Source organism: Lissotriton vulgaris, chromosome 9 (genome assembly GCF_964263255.1).
Source record: "Lissotriton vulgaris chromosome 9, aLisVul1.2, whole genome shotgun sequence".
Taxonomy (NCBI): Eukaryota; Metazoa; Chordata; class Amphibia; order Caudata; family Salamandridae; genus Lissotriton; species Lissotriton vulgaris.
Genome location: NC_141697.1, coordinates 333,445,035 through 333,469,553, shown reverse-complemented (window position 1 = coordinate 333,469,553; position 24,519 = coordinate 333,445,035). Strand labels below are relative to the sequence as shown.

General features: G+C 44.6%; 1 protein-coding gene across 4 annotated transcripts in view; it reads right to left on the bottom strand.

The window, feature by feature from the left end:
- Positions 1-24,519, bottom strand: part of TTC7B (tetratricopeptide repeat domain 7B) — a 1,385,350-nt gene that overhangs the window by 1,126,164 nt on the left and 234,667 nt on the right. The gene's annotated exons all lie outside the window — the stretch shown is intronic.

Sequence of the window (24,519 nt, the reverse complement as noted above, 5' to 3'; positions counted from 1 at the left end):
AGTGCTTTAAGGATAGGTAGCAAGCTACAACCTGGAATACTTGCATTTCACACATTTGTCATGTATACTAGTTTACAAATTTCCATGCTGTTTATCATGCAGCTGTTACACAGTTTGTAAGCAACCATGCTCTTTGTCATGAAATCTGTTGTAGAGAGCTGTGACGAACTGTCAAGCCGTATGTCCTGAAGAGGTTTTGCAAGCAGGCATGTGGGGAGCCAGCCCTGCCAAGTACCACGCATCAGGCGTTAGACTAACGCATTTCAGTTTGGTGGTCCGGATCACCGCACTGAAATGCAAAGTCAAGCATAATAGGCATGTCACTTGCCTCGGCTGTCAAGCCATAGCTGCGGCAATGGCACTGCTCGCACCGTCACGCTGTAATTTAAAATCAATGAATGATCGCCGTGACTGCCGGACCCTACCCCAAGGACGACAGCAACCACTTCAGCCCAGAGCACACACTGTGCATCTGCTGGTGTACCCGAATATCCAGGCAGCGCATTTGCCAGGGAGTCGATCGTTGCGGCCAGGAGGACTCTAAGGAGGCAGGCGGCCTGGCCATAAACGGAATTGCCACTGCTCGTCTCGCAATTTAAGTGCCAGTCTTAAACAGTAAACCTGGATTATTAAATATCCATTCACAGACTTTCCTAGTAAACTTGCAGACACATTATTTGCATAGGACCACAGCTCAGTCAAAAGCATGACGTTTAGAATGTTCGTACATTTAGCCAATCAGAGTCTGATACTCAAGCAGGAGCTTGTCCGATCAACAGCCAATTACAGCCAGCGTAATACTGCCAATCATCATCTGTACTGCCCCCCCCCCCCCCCCCGGTACAACTAAAAGCAGCAAACGGGACGTAACAGAAGTCCCAGCATCTATTCCGTCACTCAAAAACCAGTAAGTAGTCTTCGCTGCAGAGTGATGTTACAGATTTCTTCCATTCCGAATCAATGCGGGGGAGGGAAGGAATTTGTGATCCGTTCAATTCCCTGGAATCTAATATCAACTAATCAAAAGAGAAGGATCACTTGTCCTGCATAATATTGGGTATGCGGTAGTGGTTCTATCAAGTCCCAATAAAAAACCCTCATGCACGTGTTGGTTGATGGTAACGTTGAGCGGTATATCTTTGTTCTCCGCTTTCCCTCACACGTGTCTGCATAATCATAGGGTTTAGTGGTTATGCCATCTCCACCAGGAGGTGATACCCTTTGGTAAAACAGTAGTGACCAGTAATGGTGCTCGTGATACAGTGAGGTGTGTTAAAAGTCTCTAGGTTCCAGACACAATTTATTTTTCATTCCGGTTTCAAAGAGGAAATAAAATCAATATAGGTGACTTAGAGTTATTATGACTCATTCACACTAGAATAGTGAAGTAGGTCAACATGTTTCAGCCCTCAGTCGCCAGAAGGTCGGGTGGGCTTTCGTCAGGACCAGGGCTTGAGGTGTAAAAAGTGAAATGTACTCCTAAGTACTACTTAGTGTAACTGTCTAGAGGAACCTCATTTAATTGTAGTTCGTAAAAGGTCCTATGGTACCTGTGAAAAATAAAAATTTATATTTCAGAAACTTAACAAAGGGAAGGGTTTTTTTTTGGGTTACACAAAACGTTTGAATTGGTATTTATTATACCAAGAACCAAAAAATGCTCAATGGTGTAGCAACTAATAAGTGCCTATACTTCAGATCTAACTCCCTTTGTCATGGACAAGGTCAACTCTCTCATGTTAGGCAAACATCGTTCATTTTGAGTATTTCTCATTATTTGCTTTATTATTTAAGAAGTTGGTGTTTTCAGTCATGATAAGCTTTTTGGCACTTATTCTACCATACATTTCAAGTTTCTAGCTTTATTTCATGCAGTCCTATCGTTAAAGACAGACTAAAGAAGGCGTGTTTCATGTACCTTCAGATGTAAAAATCCTGCACGCGTGTTCGTTAAGTATCTTGCTTTCAAAACATGACACTCATGCTTATGAAGGCGTATTTCATGTACCTTCTAGGAGTAATGCTCATGGACTCATTGTAGTTAGGTTTTGTGCTCACAAACCACAACATACATATTCTGGTTATAATTTCATTCATACAGACCGTGAGGCTCGAAATTAAGAAGGCGTATTTCATGTACCTTCAGGGGCTCTTCTCATGCACACAGTCAGATTATGCCAAAATCGGATGCGTGTAAATACATTCGACGTACCTTTTAACGATTTCGTTAAAACATCATCGGGATCCGCATGGGTCAGCGGTGCCTGCTATAATAACAGGTTAAATTTCAGTTAAGTTATCACAGTTTTAATACGTTACGGTTTTGTCGAGGTTGTGTCTCCTGCTACCTGCGGTCACTCCGTCATACGGCTGGTTCTGACTCTGCCACTGCGGTCCCGAAAACAGTACGACTTCCGGACCATCAAACTGATTGTGAACGAAGCAGAAACCAATGACTGGATCTCCAAAAAAGAGGTAGAGTTCCTAGAAACTACAAACCCTCGGATACCCTACTTCTATTCCTTACCAAAAACACATAAGGAACGTATCCCCCCACCAGGTAGACCCATTGTTTCCGGCATTGGTTCGGTACTAGAACCATTGTCCCAATTCGAGGATCAATACCTAAAACCAATTGTCCAAAGAACACCAACTTACCTGAAAGACACAAGAGACCTACTCAACCTCTTAAAAGATTTTAACTATTCTGAGGAGAACATGCTGTTGGTTGGACTAGACATCGAAAGCCTCCTTACGAGTCTGCCACAACAACCGACTCTTGAGACTTTGGGGACCATTCTTTTTGATGGAAATTGGGACTACAGAACACCTAGGCATTTTGTTTTAGAATGCTGTAAGATGGCTCTCACTGAGAACTATTTTATGTACAACGACACAATGTACCAACAATGCCATGGTACTTCCATGGGGATTACGTTTGCTCCTAGTGTAGCAGGCCTTTTTGTTAGTAATTTTGAAGTGAAGCACATCAACAACCCCAACAATCCCTTTCACAATCAGATATTATTTTGGCGCCGTTATATTGATGACGTCATTCTGATCTGGGAAGGTGACCTGGAGAATCTGATAAACTTCCACAATTGGATCAATACATGTGATGAGTGGCTCAAGTTCACATACACAGCCAACAAAAAACAGCTGGACTTCCTGGACATCATCATTTATGCAGAAGGTCTAACCCTGCAGACCAAGACTTTTCACAAACCAACGTCCAAAAAGTTACCATCCTAGACCACTAAGGGAAAATCTCCCTTACAGCCAGTTCCTGAGGTTACGCAGGAACTGCAGCAACATCACTGAATATAAACAACAGGCGAATGACCTTGGACAAAAACTTGGAGATAGGAACTACCCTAAAAGAATCATCGAGAGATGCAAAAAAAGAGCACGCAATCAGAATAGAGAGTGGCTCCTTGAACCAACACCACGTGAACCAGAACCAGACATCTTAACTTGTGTAACCACCTATGGCCCTGCAAGCAACAAACTAAAGAAAAGTGTCAACAAAAACTGGAGGATCCTAACCTCAGCAAACAGAGTGGCCAAAACCCAGGTTTGCCAATAAAAGAACCAGAAACTTAAAGGACATACTGGTACATACGAGACCTCCTCCTAAAAAACCTTTAGCGGTCACAATGTCACCCTGGGATGCCCGCCCAGTTGTTGGACATTACCCTTGTGGCTCCTGTTCGGTATGTCCCTTAACAAAGATCACAAAGGAAATACAAATGTTGCCAGACTTCAAATGGAAATTACAAAACCACACCAATTGCAACACAAGCCATGTGATATATATGATCACATGCCCATGCAAAAAACTCTACATTGGCATGACATGTAGAAAAGTTAAGCAACGCCTATGTGAACCGAAGCAATATCAAATGTAAGAAAATCACGACAAAAATGTCTACTCATTACTTGGAAGCAGGACATACTATCAATTTATTTATTTTATTTATTTATTTTGAAAGTTTTATATAGCGCGAACAGGATCTTTGCAGATATCAGAGCGCTTTACACGGCTGGGAATGCCAGCAAGAGAGTGGGGTTACACATAAGTAGTACAGCACATCAATAATACAAATATAACAGTTAAATGTGTGCATAGATAGTCAGTAGCATCAATAATACAGGTGGGATACATAGTCATAGAGTTCGAACAGCGAGTTAAATGTGTGCGTAGATAGTTAGTAGCGACAATAATTCAGGTGAAATACATAGTCATAGAGTTCGAACAGAGTAATACAGGTCGGAGTAGGGTCTTTCCAAATCCACGCTAATAGGTCAAGTGTATTTGGCCATAAAAATAGCTTTTACTTCTTTCTTAAAAAGTGTGAAGGAGGAGATGAGTCTGGTTTCAGGAGGGAGTGAGTTCCAGATCCTGGGTGCCATTCCTGAGAAAGAGCGTTTATAGGTTTTTGCCTTCCGGAATCTTCGAGGTTTTAGCAGAAGATTGTCTGTGCCTCTAGTGTTTCTAGAGCCGCCAGAGATTGACAGCTTCTGAGTGAGATATCCGGGAGAGCTCAGATGTAGAGCCTTGTGTGTCATGCAGGCGATTTTCAAATGTAAGAATGGGTTGTTCTGGAAACTTTGACCCACAGAGACCACAATGCAGAAAGAATCCTTTTTGAGAAGGAACAAAGATGGGTGCATAGACTAGGCACAGACCGAGAGGGACTCAATGATAACATCCCGTGGGTAAGTATCTATAAATAATGACTAAATGATGAACCACCTAACCAACGATCAGAAAAGTAGGTTACTCTCTAGCAGTCACCTTAATTTCAACAAAAGAGCCAGAAATTAAGGAAAATCATAGAACTACCGGTTGCTGCAATACCATGGTATTAATAAGTTCATCCATGTAAACTAGTTGAAAACAAAGACCAAATATTTATGTAGAGACTTAATAAATTTCGAAATGAAAAGAATACCGCAATGGTTTTGAATTACTTAAAAACGATCCATTGAGATATATTTCTTAATTTCAAATACCACTTACAGCAAAGATTGGCATTAAACCGATAATTAGAAAAAAGACTACGAATAAACGACGGTCTGTCTACATTGTCATCCTTACTTAAACACATGAACCCGGAAGTCGTACTGTTTCCGGGACCGCAGTGGCAGAGTCAGAACCAGTCGTATGACGGAGTGACCGCGGGGAGCAGGACACACAACCTCGATAAAACCGTAACGTATTAAAACTGTGAGAACTTAACTGAAATTTAACCTGTTATTATAGCAGGCACCGCTGACCCACGCGGATCCTGATGAGGTTTTAACGAAACCGTTAAAAGGTACGTTGAATGTATTTACACGCATCCGATTTTGGCATAATCTGACTGGGTGCATGAGAAGAGCCCCTGAAGGTACATGAAATACGCTTTCTTAATTTCGAGCCTCACGGTCTGTATGAATTAAATTATAACCCGAATATGTATGTTGTGGTCTGTGAGCACAAAACCTAACTACAATGAGTCCATGAGCATTACTCCTAGAAGGTATATGAAATACGCCTTCCAAATTTAGAATCTATTAGACAAACATAAATCTTAATGTGTGCATGGGAAACGCTGCTGAAGGTACATAAAATACTCCTTCATAAGCATGAGTGTCATGTTTTAAAAGCAAGATACTTAACGAACACGCGTGCAGGATTTTTACATCTGAAGGTACATGAAACACGCCTTCTTTAGTCTGTCTTTAACGATAGGACTGCATGAAATAAAGCTAGAAACTTGAATTGTATGGTAGAATAAGTGCCAAAAAGCTTATCATGACTGAAAACACCAACTTCTTTAATAAAGAAAGCAAGTAATCAGAAATACTCAAAATGAACGATGTTTGCCTAACATGAGAGAGTTGACCTTGTCCATGACATAGGGAGTTAGATCTGAAGTATAGTCACTTATTAGTTGCTACACCATTGAGCATTTTTTGGTTCTTGGTATAATAAATACCAATTCAAACGTTTTGTGTAACCCAAAAAAAAAACCTTCCCCTTGTTAAGTTTCTGAAATATAAATTTTCACAGGTACCATAGGACCTTTTAGGAATTACAATTAAATGAGGTTCCTCTAGACAGTTACACTAAGTAGTACTTAGGAGTACATTTCACTTTTTACACCTCACCCCCTGGTCCTGACGAAGCCCACCCGACCTTCTGGACACTGAGGGCTGAAACATGTTGACCTACTTCACTATTCTAGTGTGAATGAGTCATAATAACGCTAAGTCACCTATATTGATTTTATTGCCTCTTTGAAACAGGAATGAATAAAAAATTGTGTCTGGAACCTAGAGACTTTTAACACACCTCACTGTATCGCGAGCACCATTACTGGTCACTACTGTTTTAACAAAGGGTATCACCTCCTGGTGGAGGTGGCATAACCACTAAACCCTATGATTATGCAGACACGTGTGAGGGACAGCGGAGAAAAAAGATATACCGCTCAACGTTACCATCAACCAACACGTGCATGAGGGTTTTTTATTGGGACTTGATAGAACCACTCCCCATACCCAATGTTATGCAGGACAACAGATTTCTTCCAGTCAACAGGATGTGTAGCCAGGGTTTTAAGTGGGCCAGGTCTCACCAGTGCTGAGCAACAGCAGTTTTTTCAAAGGGGGCTCGAAACGGGTCTCTATCGGGGTCTGTTTTGTGCCCTGGCACAGTCGGTCCGTTTTTTCTGGACTGCAGTGACAGCAGGCACATCGATGTGCGCATGCTCACAGTGCTCACTTCTCACTAGTGGAGAAGTTACGGCATGACGTCATGACAGGTGAGCGTTGTAGGGGTAGGGAAATCCTTTAACCCCTTGCGTGCGGCGCGAATTTTCACCCTGTGCGGGGATTTAAAATAAGTGGGCGGGATTCGAACAGGGTTAAAGAGAGTCATTTTCTCTCTGGATTTCCCTTCTCTTTTTAAAACTCAGGAGCAGCAACATTGTCGTTGTGTCTCCAGGGCTTTAAGCCATAGTTGCTGCTTACTTATCTTATGCGGTACAAAAGGGGGGTGGTGATGGTTGGAGCATCTGAACCAATCAAACACTCACACCCAGTCAACAGATCTGGGTTTAATCCATCACAGTTCTTTAGCTCACTCTGCAACCCCAGGTCAGACATGGCCATATGAAAATCAGTCTGACCCTGTGCCTCATGAGAACAGTCCAGCCCGAACTGCCAAACCATGCCTTCCCGGGACCAGAAACAAGCTTCCTAGGACCGCTTTCTGGCATTACAGCCGTCTTCAGCCAGGCTTGCTTGAATCCAGTGGCAAAGTGAGCAAGGGACTCACGTCTGAGCATACCCTGCCAACTTATGGCGAACAAAGCGGTACAAAAGGGGGTGGTGATGGACGGAGCATCTGAACCAATCAAACACTCACACCCAGTCAACAGATCTGGGTTTAATCCATCACCGTTCTTAAGCCCACTCTGCCACTGCAGTTCAGACATGGCCTGTGCAGCAACTATGGGGTGGGCACCGGACTGTTCTCGGATATCCCATTTGCCCATTGGATTGCTATTTGGCTTCTGTCACCCATTTGACTTACATCACTGTGCTCCGGCTATACCAGATGCATTGTTTCTGGGACTACTTGTATCTTCTCTGACCACATACCTTAGCTTCTTGTGGTGGGGGAGTAAGGCGTGTACCATTTGAGGCAGATGCCCACTTTTTTGAGACTTGGAGCTACAACCCCTTATCAGGCTGTTAATTCGGCACTTCAGTCTTGAACTTGATCTAACGTGCGCTGTAACTGAGCACGAATGCCATTGGAGTGGCCGGTCAACATACTCAGGCACCGATATCATTCTACTATTTATGAAAGGCGGATGCCTCCCTCCCTCCACCCAGAGTTGGTCTGCTCAGATAGTGCACGCCTATATTCCCCTCAGAACCTTTCCCCATATTTGTTGACCAGCGGATAGTGCAATCCCAAGATTTGTATTGGACGGCTGCAGTGCCTACACCATTTGTGTTGTCCCCACCCAGCTCCTGCGTGCCTCATGCTCTAGGTTTCTCTCTCTAAAAGTAGTGAGGATTCAGTATTGCTGTTCCTACCTTTAGATGGGGAAACTTCAGACAGTTGAGCCCTCCCTTGGGCTACCGATCGAGTTTTATGGAACCAATGCAGATCTCTTGGTAGCTAACCTAGCAGAGTTGTACAACGTAGCAATTGAAAAAGGAATCTTAACTCCTACTGTCAATGAGGCCCTCCTGTTTTCTGTCCTGCAACCAAGTCATGACCAGTTGAAATCACCTCACATAGTTTTAACTATTTTATGATTACAAAATATTAAGTAAGGTCCCAGCAGTGAGCTTGCTAGCTCTACTTCCTGATCTAGTGCATTCGGATCTGAAGGATTTTATTCCAAGTCGATCTGCATCTCTTACCATACTTCGGCTACACCAGCTTTTGGAGACAACTTCTCTGTGCAGGCTGTACTCTGCCTACGTGGTTCTAGAACGTCTGATATGCTGGATTGGGAATGCATGTTTACTGTGTTGCGCAAAATAGACGCAGGTCACAGAATGACCCAGATGATCAGGCAGTTAGTTATAAACTAACACAAATGCTAGAGTTAAGATTGTCTACTCATTTCTGAGCTCATTTGCATCAGGAGACGCACTCATCAGGGTTGCCCACTCTTCCCCCTTCTTTTTGCGTTGGCGATGGAACCATTAGTAATCCAGCTTCGTCGACTAGGAGAAGAGACTGAGGCATTCCACTTGATGGAGAGACGCCTATAGCATCCCTTTATGCGGATGATGTCAATCTACATGAGGATTATACACAATGGCACGTTGGCAGTGACACCACTGCTGAGTTCCCACAAACTGGCCTTGGGGCTTAAGGCGAATTGGACCAAATCCTGCCTCTTTCACGTGAGTGCAGAATGTCCTGTGCACATTATTGTAACAGATGGCTACCAGATTAAATGGAAATCCACTACCTTCCGATATTTAAGTATTAACCCCTTCCATGCTGATGACGAACCCCAGCCGTCATGCACTACGGTGCTCGTGTGCTGATGACGGCTGGGGTTCGTCACGGCCCGCCCCTGTTCGTGTTGTTTACTGCACACCAGGGGAATCGCGGCCACATGGAAGGGGTTAATGAATACCACTGAGGAAAGTAAAGAGGCTCTACATTTGTATAGACACCCCTATCCCTCCCCCACACTTGAAATCGCGTACTATGAAAGGATTATCATGCATATGTGGAGCAGGTGATTTTAGAGATACACATAGCATTTGTAGTTCAGGGACCAAGCACCTTTACTTCTTCTAAGGTACTTGTTTAAGCAACGGTCAGAACTGAAAGAGGTTTGTTTAGTTATGAAAACTCCCAAAGGCACAAGTGTTGCCAGCAAACTGTGATGAGTACGAAGCATTTCAAAATGTAATTATCAATTCCATTGCATTCTAAAATGCACAGAGGAGATTGGTGGCCCTTGTAACCTATTGTTATTGTTCCATTCCGTCTCGAGGTTTTCACTTGAGAAAACTCCATTACCGTGAAACACCTTAGTGATTCATAGGCAGAAAGTATTGCCTTTTAGTAGATTTTGTATTAGGATTCTGCCTTTGTGCTCTACCCAGGCAAATCATTTCCGTGACCCCAATTTACACTGCAAGGAGAAGGGAATCTTATGTAAAATATGGTATCCCCTTGCAGCCCAGAAAACAACACATAATTTTTTTTACATTTAAATGGTTTATCACCAAATCATATCCCAAAACGAAGGTTTATCCAAAGGAGAGCGGCAGACTATATGCTCAGTTTCAACAGGAACAGAAGTGTATAATATTTGGATTGATGTCATTTGAAATGCAAAAAGATAATTAACAAACAGAATCGGATTACAAAGACTGCAGCTTAAAGAAGGGGATTTCGACTGCATACTTTCTGCATTATTTATTTTATATTGTGACCTTTGCTGATCTTTACTGTTTTAAGGACAGTGGGAAAGAAGCTTATCTGTAACAGAATATCAGAACTAATATATATGTACAGTCACATACACCTTCGGTATTGATGCAGCAAAGAGCCAGTCCCCTGACATCAAAGGCATGAAGTGGATGCCCAGGTTACCTCAGAAAGTGACCTACAGAGACCAGGATGGCTCACTGGCAATAGGGCTCTTCTCCAAAGAGCCTATAAATCAGGGATCTCCAACCTTTTCTGTAATAAGAGCTACTTATTATTTTCAGTGTGAATCATAGCGAGTTACTAATATCAGTGGTGTGCGAGTGACCACACCATGCAATATTACATTACAGGCCACCTATGCAAGATTATCAACAGTGATCACCCAGGGGATCAGGCAGGATTAGCAGCAGAAATGTCAAAAGGCTTTATCAGATTGGAATACCTCTGCATGGGTAATACAAAAAACCCTGGTTGTTGGGCACCAAGTTTGTAATAAATCTCCAAAGCACTGCATGATTTATCACTCAAAGATCATCTTTAAATAAAACATTACATAACGTGTATTTGTAAAGTACACATTAACCCTGAAGGGTATTTTGGAGTTGAAATCCCTAGGTTTATTGTAACACAAGTCGACAAATAAAATTGTTGAATTGGAACTTCAACGCTTTTCTCCAAACATTAACTAATGAGTCCTGAAAATACACACAAGCACGCTTTTCAAATTTGTTATACATATAAAATTCCATCAAGCAAATGTTTCTAATTTAGATGGCTGAACTCCAAACAGGAGGGCTATATATAGGTAGCTGGATATCTACCAGTAGCTCACAAGTGACTCGTTGGAGAAGCTTGCTATAAAGCCTCTCTTTACACTTAGTAGATCAATGTATGCAAATGCTTAGTTTGTTACATGCAGTAGCACCTTCTCATATTTGTTTATTCAATGTTTTGAATTCCAGCGACTGGGTTCACATTATATTTCAGGGACAACTCTCTTCAATGTTCAAGTAACTCCTCATCACCCAACAACTGCTACATGCCTCCGCCACCAATAACCAATACTGCCCAAGTGTCTTCCACCATGGTCTTCTATTCCTTCTGAGTTAGGACTGGGCAGGGCCAACAGTATATGCTGAGTAAATACATGTTTGTTTAGTGGACACTTCTGCTCTCCCAGCTGTGGCCTGGCCCTGCACCAATTAAAAGCCTTTGGGGCTCAAACTGCCATATTGGAAGTCGAATCATGCCAGGGATAGTGGAAGTGACATAACATGCCTTTCACTCCAATTATAATACAAAAAATGACAACATATGACATTTGAGCCGATGATATCCCAGAAGTGATGTACTAAAGAAGGGTATGCAGTTGCTAAGAGTAAAAAGACATACAAGGTCAGAGATGTACTAGGTTCTATAAGTAGAATCACTATGTGAGTCCTGTGATTCAAGGTGAGAGGGGAAGAACCCTCTTCGGAACTAGAGCCCGGTTCCGGCAGCAAGGGTAGGTGAGCCTGCGTATATTCACCCGAGTGCCGGACACTAACTGTTGGTGTCCTTTTATCACGCCGGAGACTGATGAGGCTCGAATAATTAGACCCTTAGGTTCCGTGACAACGGTGGGACATTGCCCACTGTATTACGATGTGGGAGGTAGGTTTCCCCTCTCATTGTGAGTAGATAGCATTCCGTACCCTGGTCCTGAAGAATTGCAAATGATCCCTCTGACAACAAAGGAAAGAAACATGTCGACCTAGTGAGAGTAGGACGTAGACTTCTAGGTACATAGCTCCTAGTTTTACGACACTCCATTTATTATTTTTAATCAGGTAGTTTACCTTCCAGAATAAAAGTTAATTCAAGGAATAACTGACCTGTTTTAACTCATTCACACTACATCTACACAACTAGGACTCCCACCCCCACTGCACCAAACGGCAGGGACAAAACATCTCAGATAAAGAGCTCCATTTATGGGAGCCCGTCGGGCATTGCAGCGCCAGCCCGATGAGGAGCAAGCCCATATGATGAAGAATGAGACCTAGCTTGCTGGGTGAGTGAGGGCTCTAGTTCCGAAGAGGGGTCTCCCTTTCTCACCTTGAATCACAGGACTCACATAGTGATCCTACTTATAGAACCTAGTACATCTCTGGCCTTGTATGTCTTTTTCCCCTTAGGAACTGCATACCCTTCTTTAATACATTGTCTTAGGCACTTATGCTGGACTTGGAAAAAAAGCCCCACTGTCCCTCCTCTTGTAGATTATAGTCTCAGAAGTGATATCACATGATTTTTAAACTAAAGTTATCAAAGATGTATCATCACTTAAGTTAAGATTCAGACAGTAAGTATAGAGTCAATAAAACACAGATGCCGTGAAAGCATATAACTGTAGGTTTTAGTCACTGCCTAGACTGCCACCATGATATGAGGGAGGAGCAGTCATCACCTACCAAGATAAAACCATCAAATGTAATTACAGCCTAAAATGCACAGGCACTCTGAATGTGCTGTGATTTGAAGGGAATAAGACTACAATTACAGTATATAATACCGCATTTAATAAACCATCCAAATGATTAAACTTAGACATTATAAGTTACCACAAGCCCCGATAGAAAGATGAAAGCTAAGAATGTATTGGAGCACAGAAGTGGAATACACACACCCAGCTTCCACCTCTCAGTGCTAACATCCCCAGGTGCAGCCCTAGCCTCCGCTGTCCAGTGCAACCTCCCTGTATGTAGCCCCAACCTTAAGTGTATGTGGCCCCAGCCTTAAGTGCCAGGTGGCACCTACAATTTTCAAAGCCAGACTCCAATGCCTACGTAACCTACTTTGGGGGTACAAAAGGGGGTGGTGATGGACGGAGCATCTGAATGAATCAAACACTCACACACAGTCAAAAGATCTGGGTTTAATCCATCACCGTTCTTTAGCCCACTCTGCCACCCCAGTTCAGACATGGCTGTATGCAAATCAGTCTCACCCTGTGCCTCATTGGAACAGTCCAGCCCGAACTGCCAAGCCATGTCTTCCCTGGACCGGAAACAAGCTTCCAAGGACCGGTTTCTGGCATTCCAGCCGTCTTCAGCCCGGCTTGCTTGAATCCAGTGGCAAAGTGAGCAAGGGACTCACGTCTGAGCATACCCTGCCACACTTATGGCGGCCAACAGCGGAACAAAAGGGGGTGGTGATGGACGGAGCATCTGAATCAATCAAACACTCACACACAGTCAAAAGATCTGGGTTTAATCCATCACCGTTCTTTAGCCCACTCTGCCACCCCAGTTCAGACATGGCTATATGTAAATCAGTCTGACCCTGTGCCACATGGGAACAGTCCAGCCCGAACTGCCAAGCCATGTCTTCCCTGGACCGGAAACAAGCTTCCGAGGAACGGTTTCTGGCATTCCAGCCGTCTTCAGCCCGGCTTGCTTGAATCCAGTGACAAAGTGAGCAAGGGACTCACGTCTGAGCATACCCTGCCACACTTATGGCGGCCAAAAGCGGTACAAAAGGGGGTGGTGATGGACGGAGCATCTGAATCAATCAAACACTCACACACAGTCAAAAGATCTGGGTTTAATCCATCACCGTTCTTTAGCCCACTCTGCCACACCAGTTCAGACATGGCTGCCAGAAACCGGTCCTCGGAAGCTAGTTTCCGGTCCAGGGAAGACATGGCTTGGCAGTTCGGGCTGGACTGTTCCCATGAGGCACAGGGTCAGACTGATTTGCATATAGCCATGTCTGAACTGGGGTGGCGGAGTGGGCTAAAGAACGGTGATGGATTAAACCCAGATCTTTTGACTGGGTGTGAGTGTTTGATTGATTCAGATGCTCCGTCCATCACCGCCCCCTTTTGTACCGCTTTTGGCCGCCATAAGTGTGGCAGGGTATGCTCAGACGTGAGTCCCTTGCTCAATTTGCCACTGGATTCAAGCAAGCCGGGCTGAAGACGGCTGGAATGCCAGAAACCGGTCCTTGGAAGCTTGTTTCTGGTCCAGGGAAGACATGGTTTGGCAGTTCGTGCTGGACTGTTCCCATGAGGCACAGGGTCAGACTGATTTGCATATAGCCATGTCTGAACTGGGGTGGCGGAGTGGTCTAAAGAACGGTGATGGATTAAACCCAGATCTTTTGACTGGGTGTGAGTGTTTGATTGATTCAGATGCTCCGTCCATCACCACCCCATTTTGTCCCGCTTTTGGCCGCCATAAGTGTGGCAGGGTATGCTCAGACGTGAACCCTTTACTCACTTTGCCACTGGATTCAAGTAAGCCGGGCTGAAGACGGCTGGAATGCCAGAAACCGGTCCTCGGAAGCTTGTTTCCGGTCCAGGGAAGACATGGCTTGGCAGTTCGGGCTGGACTGTTCCCATGAGGCACAGGGTCAGACTGATTTGCATATAGCCATGTCTGAACTGGGGTGGCAGAGTGGGCTAAAGAACGGTGATGGATTAAACCCAGATCTTTTGACTGGGTGTGAGTGTTTGATTGATTCAGATGCTCCGTCCATCACCACCCCCTTTTGTACCGCTACGTAACCTACTTTAGGGCAGCCGAAACATACAATGCCGGATCTTCAGTGAGATGTTCTATCATAATTAGCATTAGCTTACCAATCTATTGTCATTAGTGTTTTGACTTTAATTTGTTCTTCCTTCCTCCAATTTAAAGAACAATAACTCACATTTTTCAAAAAAATTTCAGGATGGAAGATGAGCAAACGGACAGTTATAACTCAGTGTCATGTTAGAATGGCATCATTACAAGGAACTACTATGACACTGTGTCACAATGTGCTTGAGGAACCAATCATCTTGCCGATACAGAAGGACGCGATTACATTAATTAGTCTATACAAGTTAAATGTTACATTATGTACTATATGTGTGACATAACAAGCACATTTGCGGAGCACCCATTCACCCATGACTTCCAAACCTGTAACAATGAGGTCCAACACAAGGACACACAGTCCACAGAAACACCAGATAAACAGCAGCAGCTTTTTCAGTAGCGGTGTTATTCGAGTAACGTTGAGCAGCAGTACTTTGAGAAAGGCTAGTATACTAGGAATGGGCAGTGCCAATACTTTGGAGCCTAAGGGCTTTACTTTTCTTGATAGGTACTAGCACCTTTCAGCAGTGTTGCCATACTAATAATGAAGACTGGGAAAGTGCCTAGAAATTTGAATATGGTTCCCACTTGTAGCGCTTGGAATGAGCACAATCTTTAAATATTATGTTACAACATAAAACAAGTAGAAGATGTACTAACTCCTGTACCATTTTATAAAACAGCACTGTAAATGTTCATCATTGATGTGTCTTTAACCCCTTGGCCGTGGCGGTAATTCCGCTGAGGCGCTGTTGGGGAGGGGGGGTCGCGTGGCACCGCCATGCTTGTAAAGGAACCACTCCGCCACGAGCAACGGGCGCGCTGTGCTCATGACAGAGTGGTTCCGTCACGGCCCCGCCCGCTCATCAATTCACCCGCGCGGAATTGATGCCGTGTAGGCGGCGCGGCGTGACATAACCACTCCGTCATGAGCACAGCGCACCCGTGGCTCGTGACGGAGTGGTTCCGTCATTAGCACGGAACGGGTAATGTAACATCACTTATAGTGATTCATGGGTTTTACAGGAGCACAGCCATCCAATACATGTTTAAGAAGACCCCTCACCCACCTACCAACCTAGTTGGTGGCATGCCTCATCATTGGGGTCCCAGCTGGATTGCCGAATGCAACCCAGCTGTGCTTCAATGCCTGATTACAGCGGAGCTGGTTTTGTGATGTGAAGTGCGTGCTTATGTGAAGTGTGAATTAAATGTTAGAAATGTCTCTAGGAAATGCCCCTATGAAACAATTTAATAGAAGGGTCTTAGGACATGTTTAAAAACACAGGCGGGATATGACGTAGGTAAAATATGTACTTCAATATCCCTAAAACTGTCGGTCAACTAGTTTCAGCCTTCTGAGATATTTGTGAGGCTTTCTTCAGGACCAAGGTGAAGTGGCTAAAAAGTGGAGTAGCCACTGAGGTGCATGTATCAACACACGTACTAAAGTGTGCTGTGAGTGTGGTGGGTACGTTGTACTTACGGACTGACTGACGCCGATCCTGACCGAGAGCAATGCAGGTTTTAATAGCGGGAACATCTCCTTGACGAAAGTGTGACTACAGGAGGGTTCCCCCTTTGGCAGGATCAGTACGTCAACAAACTGAGTTAAAATACCTACCTTGACGGGTCCATAAGTACAACGTACCCACCATACTCACAGCACACTTTAGTACTAGAATTGGGCACTGGCGTTGAGTGTTGTTCCTGTGGTGAGCATTGGAGGGGGAGTGCTGGGATGGCCCCAAGGCGGGCTTTAGGGTTAGGTACTACTTTAGGGTGGATGAGGAACGCCCTATTATTTACGCGAAGAAAAAAAAAGATGCATATTATGTCTAACTGGGCTTGCTCTAAGCGTGCGGACCTGATATTACTCAACACTCACGTGAGTGCCTGTATTATCAATGCCAATTCCAGAATTTTGAAATATAATCCCATACTGTGGAAACTAGAGGTACTTCTGTAAACGTGTCACCACCACAATTTTAGGGCACTGCTGTGATCATGAACATAAACTCTCAAAGATATTCTTGTAGGTAGGACTGGATAGAGAAACCCTGTCCATCTCCCTTCACCAAAGTTTCTGTGTTAATACAAAAACGTTTTGGGAAGATTCTGGATTTGATTTGGGAGGTGTGTGTGTGTGTGTGTGGGGGGGGCAGTATGCGGACAGCAGGACGACCACGTACAAAAAAAAGTCTGCCAGAGCCTCCCTCCTCAGCATCCCTTGATGTGTCTCAAGCCATACCCTGTCCCTTAGGGCGCAGCACCTCAACCACTGACAGTTGTAACTCAGGGAAGTATGAACCCATGCCCATCATTTAAAGCGTGGCATCTAAAAAGGCCCTTCACTGTCCCTGACTCAGTTAATGACAAGCCACAAATGTGTGGCTGCCCATCCCACCCCGCCTGTGAGCCCAACAAGATGCCGCTTTGGGGTTTCGGTTAGACATTAAATTATTGCCTCGTATGCCGGCCATTGACTGTGAACCGGCTGCTGACTGGGGGATCTAGAATTGCTTTGCTGTCCCTGCTTGCACCTGGATCATGCACTGAGTAGTCATTACATTGGAGGGTGCCCTTAGATGGAATTCTGTGTTGGATGCTCTGTCAAATGTGGTTTGTCCTGATGATGACCAGTTCAATTGTATTTGGTCGTAACGCCATCGATGCTCATTCTTGGCAATTATTCAAGAGGATGCATTTCTTGCCATTTCTGGCTTTGTGTTTTGTCCAATCAGTATTGTTCTTTTGTGTATTTATTTGCCTCTGCTATTGCTTTTTCTGTTTACACTTGTAATTGGGTTTCCTGGTTTTGTTTTTTGTGTAATTATGTGAGCACCGACAATTTATGATTGTATTTTGTATTATGGTCTTAGTAAAAAGCGTATATCTATATTCTGTATGGGTATCATTGTTTTTCTTCCCTATTTTTTGTGCTGTGATTTTTTCTGTAATATGTGATTTAATTTTCCACTGTACTGTATTGCTTTGTAGAATTATATAGCTGAACCTCTGTTAGTATTTAAAAAAAAATGTGTGAACCCTTTACGGCATGGCCTGGAGGTAATCCCCATGACAGAAATACCTAGCCAATGCTGCAAACTTGAGACAAGTCACCAAGCCACATTCTGTAGTTCATGCACAGGGGCGCAAGTGGGTCTTTGAATAGATCCCATACAGATATATATTCACAACAAATGCCACTAAGTCACTACCAAGTATCAGTAGGGACTCTACTTGCGAAGTCTCAACTGGAGAACAGGCTGGAACTGCCTATCAATCTGCCAGGGCTGCACACGTGCTCTTACGTGAGCTATACAATTCAACACAAGGATGGATTCCAAAACTCAATCTAGCACATTGCAGTCAATGACGCTATGTGCAACATAAAGAACATTGCATCAAAGCACAAGGAACAGAAATACCACCAATCACTGTGTGGCTTCAAAATAAAGACACACAGTGATTGGTCATGTTCTATTTCTCATACCCCATGCTGCCTCGTGTGTTCTTGGACCCACAAAGAGAATGCAGGCCAACCAAACTAACCAATTCAGATTATTCTCTCCTATTTTCCCCTAAGAAGGGGATGCAATGAGTGTGTTACTGTGGCGGTTAGTCCACATCCTTCTATCAGCATTTGGAACTTAAACGCTAGGTCGCTTGTCAAACATCATCTGGATATTTCAGACCTGCTAGGTAACGACCCGCCAGACTTATTTTGCCTGACAGAGACTTGGCTGCAGGATGCCGATACGGCCGTTGTGAACCTGGCGTTCCCACCTGAATACTCGGTATTTACTCTTAACCGAGCCTCTAGAGGTGGAGGGATAGCTCTCGCAGTTAAGTCCTGCTACCCGTGCACTTAGCAGGGACAAAGTATCTCTGGCTGTGTAAGTGCAATGTTTAAGGTGGCTATTACGCCCAACTTTGCTCTGTCGGGGCTATTGATCTATCGGCCCCCAGGGAGTGAAGTGGCCTTTAGAACGGCATTACCAGACGCCATTAGTGAGTTGGCTGCAGGGTGCTCCAACTTCTCCATTATTGGTGATCTGAATTTGCACTTCGACAATCTGTCTAGCCCTACGGTGTCCAGTTTTATGGCAGACCTTGAGGCGCTCCAGCTAGTTCAGCTGGTGTCACAGCCTACCCACATAGGGGGCCACACCCTCGACCCGTTTTTTACCAACTTTGCGGAAGCCAGCATCTCTAGCCTTACACCGTTGGCATGGACCGATCATTATTTGATACGGATCCGATGCCCTATACCTGCGATGCAACCCAAATCAGTGGTGTGCCCAATCCCCAGACGGCGTTGGAACAAACTGAAACTGGACGAGTTCTTCCATCTCTTGTCGTCCGACCCACTAGATACAACTGGGTCGGCAGATCAGGGCTATGATGGCTTTTGCGACTGGGTAACTAGGGCATTAGACTCCCTCATACCTATAGTTCTGTGTAAAACGGGGGCTAGGAATTCCAGCCCATGGTACGATGATTCGTTACGGGCACTTAAGACCACATGTAGGCGTGCGGAGCGGGTCTGGCGCAAAACTTATGATAACGAGAAAAAGGTTTTGTATTTGGCCACTGTGAAATTCTACCATCGGGCAGTGTGCAGAACCCGCGCTGCCTTCTATGCCTTGCAATTTTGGACCAGCTCAAACCCCTCCAAAGCTATTTTCAAGGTGTTGAAAGATCTTACCGCCAAAAAGGTGACTGCGACCTACCAGAGCTCCGTGGAGCGCTGTGAAAATTTGGCGGATTTCTTTTTGGAAAAGGTTAATGCCATTTATCGGGCCTTTCCGTCGGCTACCCCACCCGCCGACACACCTCTTAAGCCGCTGACATCAGAGGAGCTGCATTCTTTTCCGAGTCTAACACCTGAAAGCCGTGGTAAACTGGCTCACCATGTGAAGTCGGGGTCCCCGGCGGATCCGCTTTGTCCGGCCTTGTTTAAAGACTTAGCAGCACATGACATCTCACCATTATGTTCTCTGATCAATCAGTCGCTGACATCCGGCGTAGTGCCACTGAAGTGGAAACAGGCCATGGTTCGGCCTATTCTCAAGAAGCCTAACCTGGATGGCAGCAAGCCTGAGAATTATCGGCCAATTTCACTCCTGCCGTGGCCTGCCAAGGTGACTGAGGCGCACGTCAACGCGGTCCTCTCGGAACATCTACTTCAAGCTGATGTCCTTGACATGACGCAGAATGGATTTCGGGCGGGGCATAGCACGGAGACGGCCCTACTGTATATGGTGGAGCGCTTACGCTCCGTGCGGGTCAAACGGCGGCGCTGGTGCTATTAGATCTGAGCGCCGCCTTTGACACCGTATCGCATCCCATCCTTCTGCGTCGTTTAGAGGAGGCTGGCGTCACCGGACTCGCTCTCCAGTGGTTCCGGTCCTTTTTAGCCAATCGGGCCTTTAGCGTGACCGTCCCGCCGTTTCAGTCCAAATACCATCTGTTGGGGCTGGGGGTTCCCCAAGGCTCTCGCTGAGTCCTACGTTGTTTAATCTATACGTAAGGCCGCTAGCTGAGGTTGTCAGGCAATGGGGTATGACAATGGTGTCATACGCCGATGATACCCAGCTAGCGGTCACGATCAGCGGGGATGCCGATGTGGATGCCCCCAGATTCCAACAAGGACTGCGGGCGGTCGCCGGCTGGATGATGTCCAACTGTCTCCAGCTGAACGCTAGTAAGACCGAGGTCATGATTTTTGGCAAACAACCGGAACTTTGGGGAGAGAGATGGTGGCCAGGGGATTTGGGTCTTACACCCACCCCAGTTTCTGAGCTTAAAAACCTTGGGGTCTGGTTGGATCCTTCCCTTGCGTTTGTCTGTCATACCAAACGCACGGCGGCCTGTTGTTTCGGCATCTTACGGGGGCTTCGTCCCGTGCTTAAGTTTTTTGATGCCTCTACTAGGCAACTCGTGATCCAAGCCACTGTCATCTCTAGGCTGGATTACGCGAGCTCCCTATTAGTAGGCCTGAATCAGGCAGAAATTGGACGCCTGCAGCGGATTCAGAATGCCGCAGCAAGAGCGGTGGTAGGGCTACCTAGATCATGCCCCACTTCTAGTACCCTGCGCTCGCTGCATTGGCTCCCGGTGGCTCAGCGGATTCGGTTTAAGGTCCTCTGTGTTGCCTATAAAATACTCAAGGGGTCTCCGGCTACGATTCTTTCTAAACTCCTGGTCCATTACATCCCAGCCCGAGCTTTAAGATCTGCTGATCTAGAACTGGCTGTTGTTCCTCGTTTTAAGCGGAGCAGGGCCGGTGGACGTTCCTTTCAAGTCCACGCCTCGGTGCTTTGGAACTCCCTGCCCCCGGCGATCCGCGCCCTCAGGGATCTGCTCTCCTTTCGCCGGGCGGTGAAAACCTTCTTATTTCCCTAGTTTTAAATTTTCTGTTTTATTGTTCCGTTGTGTTGTGCTGCTGCCTTGTCGGGCGCCAGGACGCTCCTTTGCTGGAGCATCTGTGCGCCTAATAAAAACGCATAACATAACATAACATAACATAACATTTTTATTAATTAACAGCATGAGTGAGAGCAGCACCAGGATTGGTTGCAGCAGGTGAACTCAGCACTACCTACTAGACAGGGGGCTGTGTTTCCCACGACTTACTAACTCAATGCTGGTTGGAGAGGCCTCAAGTGTGGATGTTGGGCTGGCCACATCAGTCTAAACCGTCATGCGACACTTCACCTTTGGTCCATTGCTCAAGTCATTGCTGCTAATCATTGGAAATGACACCGCCCTCATATTGAAAGGCTCATACATGCAACAGAAAGACATGCACATGACAAAGCATTGTATTACATCTTCAGAGCAAAAGGGATATTTTAAATTACTGTAAGTGATGGCTTCTGGGAAGGGACAACACGGTTATACCCCAATGGAGAAGTCACCGCCACTGCCTGCCTAGGTGGGCCTATATCAAGACGGACACAATTAAAACCCTTTCTCCCCTTTCCGATACACACTCGTGTTATTTTCATTATGTCTCCATATTCTGTCCTCCTTTTACCTCCTCTCTTTGCTCAAGGGCTGTCTCATGATCTGGAATAATGGAGGAGATTATGTTCAGTATGGTCCAGTTGGTGCTTGAGGAGGCATGCCGGGACGCAAGAAAGAGCAGAAGCAAATTGCTTTGGAACAGAACAACGCCAGAGCAGAGTCTGCGTGCAAAGGAAGGCATATTACCACAAAAGAGCTCTTTTAAATATGAAATAAGTTGTTTACATCAAGTGCATGACTTTTGATTATGCAGCGGGTAAACTCTCAGCCAGCTACTCCAACTCTCTGAAGGGGACATCCGACTCCTGTTAGCTTCTTCATCTGACACAGAAAGCCACTAACGTGTGGCTTTATACGAGGCAAAATACTTAATTAAGAGATTGCCCCAGATAGGCACCAATTGAAGAATACTAAATATATATAGTCATTTCTAATGATAGCATACAAAAATGCTTCCGATAGTGATATGCTCCTGATAGTCCGGTTCAAATGCCATCAGGATGAGCATTCCTTGACTTGACTGATACAGTGAGGTGTTACAAGGTTTTCCATAAGTTGGACAGATGTACTGCTACTGTGGAAGGTCGTGCAGTTATTGGAATCTGTGTATGCTACACGTCTGACAATATGTTTTCAGATGATGACTTGTTCCCAGATGACTTCCCCCAAATTTTCCAATATGGTACAAATGTTACTTGAACAACTGTCGCTAAAAAGATTTGGAAGCTGGAAAGAGCAACATTTTAGAGGAATGGGCAAATGGAAATGAACCACATTCTCACTCGTCTTTCAGAGATATTGAAACACAAGTTCTAAAAATTAAGATAAACTGAAGGAGACAAACCCCTCAAAAGTCCCTCAAGACAAACCAAGAAGTGGGGTCTAGTGCCTAAGCATTCCAAAGTAATGATAAACGAAATTAAAGTAATCAAGCAGTAGATAGCAATGCAAGTCATTTTAAATTGAACACTGTTATTTGTGTGATATCAGTTCATTTCGACTTTTAAAAAATATACAAATCATGATGGTCTTTATAACTAACGTTATCACTAATAATCTGGAAAACATATACACATTGCAGTGCGCAAATGCGAATCACGAGTAGATCAAACAGAAGATGAATGGATCTACACTAGTAACAGCAAGCGTTTCTCCCGAAAATAAAGACTTTCAGGCGATCATGAACAGGCAAAGAGGCAGAGAAAGTGCAGTGTGAATTCTGACACTCAAGGAGAACAAGAACTAAGTCAACCAACTGCTGGTGGTAACAATATGGGGGTAAAACGTTAACGAAGCGTGTGGTGTGGGTGAAATAACACATTATTCTGCATTTGTTTCCCATGAATTGTTAAATTAACAGGAAAACCCCAGAAGTAAAGGTCTGTGGCCTCCTGTTTAGTGTGACCCTCCACAAGAGCCCCTTAGTTATGGATAACATTAAGCTACAACCACACGATGGATTATAGAGGCTTAGGTCTACCTAAGATTTTCATGCAGTGGGTGTACTGGAATTCAGAAGGTAATTCTCACTAAATGCCTCATGGAAGTTAATAAGTGTTGAGTAAATCTGATGCTCATCAACTGGTGGATTTGAGAGCTGAACAAAATTGACACTTATTAAAAACTGAATACTGAGATAGATGGCACAACAGGAGAAAAGCATCTACACTGTCATGCACTGTAAGATATACTTTCTCATGTGGTCATAAGCTAGGCAGAAATGCTTGATCCTTTTTTAATCAAACCAAGCAAAGTAAATTGTTTATGATTTTACAACTCAATGAATGATAGACGCTCACGGTTTGAAAAGATCTAGGAGTTGAAAAGTATAGCCTCTTGAAGGGGTACAGCAGGAGACCGCCATCTTCTTTCTTTTCAGATGCTCTTTTATAAAGCTAATAGGCAAGGGTAGCTACTTCTAGTTCTTTTAAACATAGGTATTTGCAGAAGTTCACAAGTAAAGGTAATTTTTTTTGTTGCTGGTTAATGGAACCTTTGGCTTGCCACCAGGGCGGCAACTCTGGAGGGTGAATGGAAATCCGTTCTGAAATGCTTAATAGCAGCAAAATAAGCCTACTACACTGCCTTCGTTTCAATAAGAGTGGATCCAACTATAGGCTTTAATTAATATTTTAATTAGCTGAGGCTGAGTTATGGTTTAACTGGAACATTAACCAAAGAACAGTCCCTACATTTTAATCTTTACTTTCTTTATGTTTGAACTGTAGTATTTTTGTTAATATATGTTTTTAGTTGATTTTAATACTTTTTTTATCAAACAGATACCAGATTCGCAATAAAACTGGAGTAAATTTGCCTAAATTGTACAATTGGCCTATGTGGCTACAATAAGAACAGATATGTTTGAGGTGCACGCAGTCCAGTGGAGACTATGCAAAACCCAGGGTTTTCTTGGAGTTGTGAGGGGAGAGCAGACTCAAGTACCTTACAGTCATTCAAATGTTTGTTTGCTTGACAGGTGTGTTGGATTAGATAACAAGCAAACATGCATACGTAACCCAATGTCATATGGATATGACTTCAGACGTGTAACAGTAAATCAGTCAGACAGTCAAATTAGTTTTATTCGAGCAAAAACTCATAAAAGCAAAATAAAAAATGAACATTCCATTATTAATATAAATGCATTCAGGGGGGCGTGGCTTGGACGCCGAAGGCGATGGTCGCCTGAGAGCTCGGCTCCGGGACTGAGCCCGTGATTATCCTGCAGATCGGAGTCCGCGGGGCACCCTAGTCCCCACAAACCGTTGATCGGACCGATTGGGACCTGCCGCGGCACCCGGTGAAACTCGAACACGGGTTAATCCGACGGAAAATCAAAGTTTGAGGACCCGCGGAGTGCGGCCCAACATGGCGCCCGGACCTCTT